Here is a 10291-nt window from a genome sequence, read left to right as displayed (position 1 = left end):
CCCTATAAAGAATGCTGAAGTGGTTGGGAAGTTGATTGAGGCGATACAGCTGCCTAAACAATTGGCTGTGGTAAAATGTGCTGCCCATAGTCAGGGAAGCGATTACATCACTACTGGGAATAGGTATGCTAATGATATAGCACAATATTGTCCACGGAACCAGTATTCAGTCAATCGGGCTAAGGAGAGAGAAATGTCTTCTTGCTCAGTAATGTTTACTAACGCAGTAGGAACCCGGGAGGATGTGAGACAATTGCAGGAAGAGTCAGGAGATGAGGAAATGAAACAATGGATAAAAGCAGGGTGTGCACCAAGAGAGAAGGACCGTGTGTGGGTCTATCGAGATGGAAGACCAGTAATGCCTGATAGCATGATGTCTACAGTGGCACGTATGTATCATGGCCAGGGACACATAGGGAGAGACGCCATGATAAGGTCTTTTAAGCAGACCTGGTACAATCCAAAATTCAGACTTGTAGCAGAAAGCCTGTGTCAGAGATGCCTGATATGTCAGCAATACAATCCTGGGAGGAAGACAGTGGTGAGTCTAGGGACCATAGGCTGGGAAGGTGGACCTTTTACCAGAATGCAGGTTGACTTCATTGAAATGCCTCCGTGTAACAGACTGAGGTATGTCCTGGTTGTAGTTTGCCTGTTCTCCAGGTGGGTGGAAGCATACCCAACAAGAAGAAATGATGGGTTGACAGTGGCAAAGCTACTTTTGAGAGAATTCATCCCTAGGTTTGGGTTCCCAATGACTCTTGAATCAGACAGAGGAGGACATTTTCATAACGAGATTGTAAAATTAATTAGCGAAGCATTGAATGTACAACAGAAACTACATTGTGCCTACCGGCCAGAGGCTTCTGTTGTGGTTGAACAGATGAATGGTACAATCAAAAACAGAATTGAGAAAATGTGTTTAGCCACTGGTATGAAATGGCCTGATGTCTTGCCTCTTGTCTTAATGACCATTAGAGCAACACCAGACAGAACCAGAGGGTTAAGTCCTCATGAAATAATCATGGGACGAGCGATGAGGCATGTTTTTATTCCAGTCAACAAGCTGATGACAATAACTGATGACATGGTGTTGGAATACTGTAAAGGCCTGGCTGACGCAGTTCATTCTGTGTTTCATCAGGTTGGAGCGGATGCCACCACCCTTGTAAGGAAGCCAGCCCATGATCTGAGCCCAGGAGACTGGGTAAGGATAAAAGTCCACAGAAGAAGAAACTGTTTGGTTCCAAGGTGGGGAAAACCAAGACAAGTCATTCTGACCACAACAACAGCTGTGAAGTGTGCTGGAGTGAAAAACTGGATCCATGCAAGCCATACTTTGAGGATACCAAATCCAGTTGACAGCAAAGGAAAAGAGTACTATGACGAATCAGAGTGAAGTACTGAATCAGATAACGAAGAGCCAAGAACACAAGAAAATCCTGAAAGGGGGGAAAAGGAACCTGATCAGATATTAGTCCCCAGAAGTATCTCTCTGAGAAGACGATTGCAGATTTCTGATATCAGTTCAGATTCTGAAGACGAACAGGGAAGTCAAGGTCTCAGAAAAAAACACAGAAAGGAGACAGGAAAAGACAACCAAGAAGCAGTGAAAGAAATTCGAGAGAAGGAAGTTTCAGATGAAAAACCAAGAGAAATTCCACCCGAAATAATAGATCAAAGTGGAATAGGGACAGGTACAGAGAGAGAGGGACAGATTGCGGAAGAACCCCGAGGAGGTGTAGGGAACTGCAACATCCAGCTAGGTTAAGGGACAAGTAGCCAGCAGGAAGATTGCGTGTCGGAGACCCAAGGAGGGACAGAAGTAGGGAAAACAGTGGTGGAAAAAGAAGTTGTCGAAAAGAAAAAGCAAGTTGAGACAGAATCTGAAGAGAGTGAGAATGAGATACCAGAAGGACGAGTTCTAAGGAAAAGAGCTTGGAGAGAGGAAAAGAACAATAAAGAAAGTAAACAGAAAAGAGTCAAAAAGGACGAAGTGTGGCCAAACAAAATAAAGAGATTGAGATATCGGCTGACACGAGTGAAATCACTAAGAGAAGATCAGGTGAATAAAGTGACAAGCCAAGACAAATCAAAAGAAGAAGAGACTAATCAAGAAGAGGGAAAAAGAACAAGAAAACCCAACCAGAAGTATAAGTCACCAGAATGGACGTACGTGGCACTTCCTGAAATGGAGGAAGAGGCAGATAGTCAAGGAAATCCAGAGGAGGCTGTACTGAAAGTGGTTGAAGAAGAGGAAGAAGCAGGAATCCTGAGAGTTATCTTCTCCGACATCGGAGAAGAAGAAACGGAAGATCAGGAAATTCTGTATTTGGATGAACAGAAAGAAGTGAAAAACGATGAAATGCCAAACTGAGAAAATCTAGAAAACTACTGATGAAGGAATAACAATTGAGTCAAACGATAGATACTGGTAGAACCAAGTAGGGCCTTAGAGCCTAAGGTTAGAATAACTAGTGGTGAAATAAAAGAGGCTAAGTCAAAAGACACAGTCCAAACTAACAAGATGGCTAACATAGAAAGTAGCAAAGGTAAATGTACATTCATGAAGAGATGGTGTAAAATGTGTTGTTGTACAGGATTATTAATGCTTCTATGGAGCATACTTGCTCTATTCATTTCTTTTAAGGTCACTATAGATACACTAGAAGGACACACTGAGAACATTACTAACATAAAAAAGATTCCAAAGGTAGTTCCGACTAGAATAGATAATAATTATTTACATAAGGATAGGTCTATTAATGATTTTTCAAATAATGTGTTTTCAAAGTTATTGTATGAATATGTGAAGACCATGGACGTAAGGGATTGCTACGTATGTATGCAGTTACCTGCTTCTGTGTCAGAGGGAGTGACATATCATCACCTTCCAGCAACATATGGAATAGCATGTAGTGTGATAGCAAGCTTATTTTATGAAACAGGTAAATTGGAATATTATTATTCAGATGTAGATAACATTTTTTCGCAAGTGCCTGCTAATAATAAACTAAACAAAGTGAGGCCTGCTAAGGTATTAGGTGAATTTTTCTTAGTAACTAAGGAATTAATATTAGAGTATATATTTAAGAATAATTTGACATGCAGTTTGAAGAATGAAGAAAAGACATTCCTAGACATGGTCGAGGAAAGGAGATTGAAAATGAGAAGAAAGGGATCTGAAGGAAAAGGGGAGAAGACAGTCTGGGATGTAGAAATGGAAAAACATATGAAGGGAGAATCTAATCCAACTTTGGCTCTAGATTGGCCCCAGAAAGGGAAACTGTGTATAAGAAGGAATCAAACAGCGTACGATAATCATTTTGTAGGGAATAGTGAGTGCAATGATACATATCGAATCATTGGTGGTTGGGGATTTAAAGGTGGAAGAGATCCAGTCTTTCCTGGACTTTATTTTATCTGTGGGAACAGGGCATATTATCGTTTGCCAGACCATTGGTATGGCACATGTGACGTAGGCCTGGTCTTTCCAAAAATCTTTCACATGGACAGAGATAAAGATGGTGTACATAGGTTAGGTAATCAATTAACACATAGTAAAAGAGAATCTTGGGCAGAAATTGTAGGTGACATTTTTGGAGCATTGATACCAGCAGTGGGATTATCTCTGAATGCGATCGCTTGTCAACAAGCACCGCTGGAGGATTTTTATTGGTTAATACTGAAATGGTTGCCATGCGTGCTATGGTAATGCAAAATCGACTCTGTGGAATGCTGAAAGTTCAACATTGTTGCACTTACATTCCAGACGAAAGCAAATACCTAAAGGTTTACATTAAAAATATTACTGAATTGCATGATGAAATTGTACCACTGGAGGTTGAAAGTGTTTGGGAAAAGATTGGGAAGAAAAATTGCTGCTATTAAAAATTTCTTAATAAAAATAGGTAGTACAGTTATAGGTAAGATCTTATTCCCATTAACTTGTGTGATTTTCGTCTTACTAATATTAAGATTAGGATGTATGTGTTGTAAAAACAAGAAAACAAAGAATAAAATAAAACGAGAAAAACTAAAAAGAAAGAAGGATGTAGATGGAGAATTTACAGAGATAACTTTAGAAGAGTGGAAAGAAAGTTTGTATAAAAAAGCAAAAAGAGATGAAGAAGAAACTGAACTATAATTAAGAGCAAGAATACATTTCAATTTTCCGTAAAAGGGTGAATCAATTTAGTGTTGTGGTGGTGATAAAATCACCAAAGAGGGGATTGCTGGAGTGGGGTTTTCTTTTAAAATTGTATACCCTCTCCATTTTGCATGTTTAGATTAATAAGATTAATTAATTAATTGTAATTATACTAATGGTTTGCTGTGTGAATTAATCAACATTACTAATATAAGAAATATATGTGGGAATTGTAGTGGCATGGCCTAACTAATGACGTAAACTAAATTTGTATGCATATTAATAATATATATTCAGAAATTGCATGATTATATGTTGCTTTCGGGATGTATCTGTGATTTGTGCTTTATTAATGTGATTATAACCCGCATTAAGTGTTGCTTCTGCTAGATAAATACATACACATATGGGTATTAGTAAGGGGATAACAGATTATTAGTCATTTCTATGTATTAATTATATTTTTTTGTTTCTTTGCTTAAGTTGACCATTTGGTGGCCACAAAATGGCCGACGTCCCTGATAGACGAGAACAACTCCATTATGAGCATCTCTGGGTGAAGTGCGCATGCCATCAGCTGCCACAGCCTTTACATGACCCCGACTCAACTGTGACAACCAAGGCTATTTCCCGGGCTTACGGCCAAGCTGCTCTGAAAGAAACAATGAAAAGGTACTATTGCGTGGATTTGAACTATATCTAAAGACACATTATATGTATGGGAAAGAAGTCGAACTTTCCCCAACGGTCCAATCAAATTTGTTCAAAAGTTCAATAGTTACACTTAGGAATTTAAATTTACTATAAAAATGGTAGATTAGCGAGGGGCCTGAGCTTTTGCCTTTCAATTGTTCGAGACCCTTCAGAAGATTTGCGATTTACTGACGGAGAGGACGGTGACACTGCGGGACAGCTGTTTCCAAAGACTCTGACAGTATGAACCGATGACCGGGATTTTGACTTAGAGGGCGACTTTTAGTCAGAATAGGTAATTATGATGATCTTATTTGCTTGATTAAAACCCAGATAATCGAATTCAATTATTTAGATAAAATGTAATATTCATTACAAAGAACTGTGTTGGGTCGTTATTATTTGAGAAAATGTATTTAAGCAAATGATGTTATAGATTTCGTTATCACTTTAACTTGCAGCTAGTAGATCCATGGCCTATACATGGGAGGAGTATTAAAGATGAAGTTTAGATCTTTATGAATAGGGTTATGTGAATACTCTCTCCCATTACAGCGAGTGGAACGATCACCTCTTTGAAACAGGTTATTCGATGGGTGTATGTTGGTGTTATGGGCCCCACCAGCGTATGTAGTATTGTTTGTGATCTATGACCTGTGACGAAGAGAGGGATTTTGCATTCCGCGCTGCAACAATGCTCCACCCATGGAGCACCTACACGACGCAAAGTAATGCAAGACAGTGCTATGTGCTACATTGTGTTACTGTTTTTTTTACTAAGCCACGCAAAGCCACTTAATTCGAACTACGTAAATTCCGAAATATATTTTACATTAGGTCTTCGTCTAAACAGTGACGCAACCCCGACACTTAGGCGCCGATTCCGATTCCGGCCGTAAAACTTACCGACCGACATGGACCGGGAACGGAGACCGAACGACAAGGACCGGCGCCGTACGACCCGCGCAGTATGATGCAACGCATGTGAATTACAACCCACTCGCACGGAACACGAGCCGCATGACCGAACCGCATGCAAATCAGTGATTCGCCCGTAAAATGACCGGGAATCATACCGACCGACACGCATCAGGAATTGACGCGACCAAACGTACCCGCGATGCACGAGCCGTGCAGTACGATACAATACCTGTGAATTGAGACCGACTCGCATGGCGCACGATCAGGAAAACCAAGCCGCACAGCAAATAGTGACTACCAAACAACAGACCCTTCTGCGTTCGACGCGTACGCCAACATCAAAAACAGCAGAATGTCAGTGTGACAGACTTGGGTTAGCCCGCGCGAGACACGATCAAACAAATGTCTCCATCATGCACAACAAAGCAAAGGAAATGTCATACAAAAAAGAACAAAAAAACTAATTACAAAGTCAATAAATAAAAATAAAAAAACAGGAACAAAGACACACCAACAACTCCCCCTATATAAAAGCAAGAATTCCCTACCATGATCCTTTGCAAATTACAGGCATAGGACAGCAGACACCACCACCACACTGCAGAGACACAGCACAACTCACACAACACACAACCACTACACCATTTGCACCACTCAAAAACTAAATCACATATTCACTGACAAACTCACACCCACCACAGACACATATACCCCCCCACATCAATCCACACAACCACCCAGCACCATGCCCGCCAAGAAGAATCCAAAGTTCACAGATATTGAGTTGGAAGTCATGATTGACGAAATACTCAGGGTAGAGCCACAGTTGTTTGGCACATTGGTCCAACAGACCCTCATGTCACAGAAAACCATGATGTGGGAGAGGATTGTCGACAAGGTCAATGCACAAGCACCTTGTTTGCGCACAAAGGATGATATACAGAACAGGTATTATGATGTGCGCAGGAGGGTCAAGAAGCTCATTGACAGGGAACACACCCTGAGCAGGCAGACTGGCGGTGGCCCTCCTGCAAAACCAACGCACTTCAGGTCCTGGGAGGAGAAGGTGTGGGCCATCCTACCACCGGAGAGCATCCATGGATTAACAGGAATACCAGAGCCTGGTGAGTATCCAACTAATTTACCCAAAATTGTCTGGCAACACACATATAGCACGGGCAAGGGCACTGTGAAACCAATTACCACCAGCAAAGCCATAGGAACGGAAAGGCAAGTATCCTGTGACGTGTATATCAGTTACACAAACACAATACCAGCCATCCCACAGTAATATGGAACTACATCCTAACATGTACAAACCTAAAGACTAATACTGCAAGGCATGACCATAAATAACCAACACACACTGTCATCCATTTTGCCACCACTGTCACATCACCTCACAGGAACGTTGAGTCAAAATGAAGGAAGGTTGGGCTGCTGGGAATGTGCATGTAGCAGAAAGCATGATGGGAGTTGCATTCACAGCCAACAGTCCCCCCTACATGTCCCTGCAAGCTCACACTGAACCATGCTCACCTCACAGGGAGTCCAAAAGTACTGCCAAGATGGCTGACACTAGGCCCTGCTGTGGGGAGCAAAAGGCCTAGCTGGGCTTTGGGCTCCAACTGAGCAACAGGAAACCAGTGCCTGACAGCCTGAAAGGTGACTACTACTCCCTGCAATGGAAGCATGCTGCATGGTGGGATGTCGGGACTGGGGGAGGGGGACTGCCAGCTCTGACTACATCTACCAGCAGCCCCTGTCACACACACCCCTCCCACCTACACCAAAATACACACCTGGGATCATGCTCCACAAAAGAGTCAGTGAAAACTCCCTAACAAGAACCCTGACAATGTGCTCCGCCGTGGGGAGCACAAGGCCCTGCTTTGAAATTGTACACAAACAAACAACTGGATACCACTGTCAGTCATCTTGCCATTGCTGTCTCAATCACTCACATGGAAGCAGAGTCACAGGAAGGCAGCTCAGGCATTGTGGGAAGGTGGGTAGAGCCAAAAGTATGATGGGAATTGCATTCTCAGCCAACAGTCCCCCCACATGTCCCTGCAAGCTCACACTGAACCATGCTCAACTCACAGGGAGTGCAAAAGTACTGCCAAGATGGCTGACACTAGGCCCTCCTGTGGGGAGCACAAGGCCCAGCTGGGCCTTGGGCTCTAACTGACAACAAGACACCAATGCCAGACAGCCTGAAAGGTGACTACTACTCCCTGCAATGGAAGCATGCTGCATGGTGGGATGTCGGGACTGGGGGAGGAGGACTGCCAGGTCTGACTACAACTACCAACAGGCACTTGCACACACACACACACCCCTCAACACAAACCACACCCAACCCACCTGGACTAATGTATCCCTCTGAATCCAAATAAATATCCCACAAAGATTTACCACCCTGGGTTCTGCTGTGTGAAGGACATGGGCTTGTCGGGACTTGAGTGCAAACAAACATCAGGACACCACTGACTGCCTACCTGTCAGCACAGGCACACCACCACATAGGGAAAAAGATTCACAGGAAGGAAGCTCAGGTATTGTGGGAAGGTTGGTGGAGCCAAAATCATGATGGTAATTGTATCCACAGCCACCAGTCCCCCCCAATGTCCCTGCAAGCTCACACTGAACCATGCTCAACTCACAGGGAGTGCAAAAGTACTGCCAAGATGGCTGACACTAGGCCCTGCTGTTGGGAGCACAAGGCCCAGCTGGGCCTTGGGCTCCAACTGATAACAGGACACCAATGCCTGACAGCCTGAACATAAATTGTGACTCCCTGCAATGGAAGCATGACACATGGGGTATTATCTCACCTCTGTGGGTGAAGGAGGTCCTGCAATGACTCAAAATGCCATCAATGCAGCCTCAAAGCACACCTTCTCACCCACAACAAAGTACACCTTTGGGACCAATCACTACAAAAGTAAATGCCTTGGCAAGATGGCTTGCACATGGTCATGATGTATGAATTGGCTGCAAGTCACACCCATGCACTGGCCAACTCAAACACATCCACACTCACAGCCATAGGAACAGTAGGTATCCTCCCATTCTCTGGAGATGCAGTGTCCCTATGGCGTCCCCTGACCTGGCTGTGAAGGTATGTCGCATAGATGACAATTGGGAAGATGTAGACATAGTACATAGCACCAAACACACACAATGTCACCTATACATCATTGACTGTGGACACCTGACAGTGACTAGAATGGACACTCACATATAGCTGACACTGTAGCATGGTGTCATTCACAAAATGTGCAGTTGTGAGCTGCATTACAATCCCACATCGGTCGGCGTTGTACGTATCATTCACACAACACATCATACACTGTCATGGACACCCCAAACACAATGACTAACCTGGACTGCACCTGAGGAGGCATGCAACTCACAGCAGCTGAACTGTAACACACACCTCTGCCCATCACTGTCATGAGCATGGAAAAGCAAGAGAGCTTCTGTGGCCAATCCCTCTCACTATGGAGGAATTTGACAAGATAGAAGGCGTTACCACCTACAAAACTCAGAAACAACTTCATTAGCTACGCAAGCACCATGACTTGTATGAAAAGGGATGTGAACTAGTAACACAGACAACAAAATAGTATCTCACATTGGATCTCAGGCATACCGTACTGCAACCATATTGCACAGACACACCAATGTGACGCACAGAGAAAATAAAAGAATCACACAACACATCATAGATGCGTACCAGGAAAGCACCGGAGGGTTTGGACAGGTCGTGGGAATCCTCAAGGAACTCAAAGAACAGCAGGCTGCCCATCATGCCCGCTTGGACTCCCACATGGCCCGGGTGGAGTCAGGTGGGACAAATTGGATGAACTAACAGCGGTGCATAGGGACATACTGACATGCCTCCGTCAGATCAGCACCAACATGACCACACCTCCCTGTGCGCCCACAACCTTGGTTGCCACAACATCCGCAAAAGCCACAGGGAGTGAGGAGGACTCTGGCGGAGAGTCCTCGGCACCGCAGCAGCCTGCACATGAGGGTCTCCCGAGAAAGAAGAGGGGTCGTCCAAAGAAGGGCAATTGAGACGCTGATGGCCATGCATATCCCCCAGGCACCCAACACCTGGTCCTGATATCGTGCTTTGTGTGCAAACCAGTTGACCTTGTCGACCTACATTTAGATCACCCACTTGACATGGAAGGTCAAAGTTGTGACAATGCACCAAATGACTGTGGATTCTACTCTGGACAGTTCAACTCCCAAGCCTACCAACTCACCTGTGAACTTTGGATTACCATCACATTGTACAGCACTTCAAATTCCATTCACCATCCTTACACATGTTTGGAAATAAAATCACAATCACACAATACTTGCTCTGTCGTGATTCCTACTTGGTTTGTGCCACGGCGATGATGAGCTGCTAAGGAACACTGTGCATGCAAACTAATACAGCAATGCGAACACCATTATGTGAGTCATGTGAATGTGACACATATGAGGGAGACATACCACTAGGAC

The sequence above is a fragment of the Triturus cristatus genome, chromosome 5_2, assembly GCF_964204655.1.
Source record: "Triturus cristatus chromosome 5_2, aTriCri1.1, whole genome shotgun sequence".
Taxonomy (NCBI): domain Eukaryota; kingdom Metazoa; phylum Chordata; class Amphibia; order Caudata; family Salamandridae; genus Triturus; species Triturus cristatus.
Note: the sequence above shows the minus strand (reverse complement) of the source record.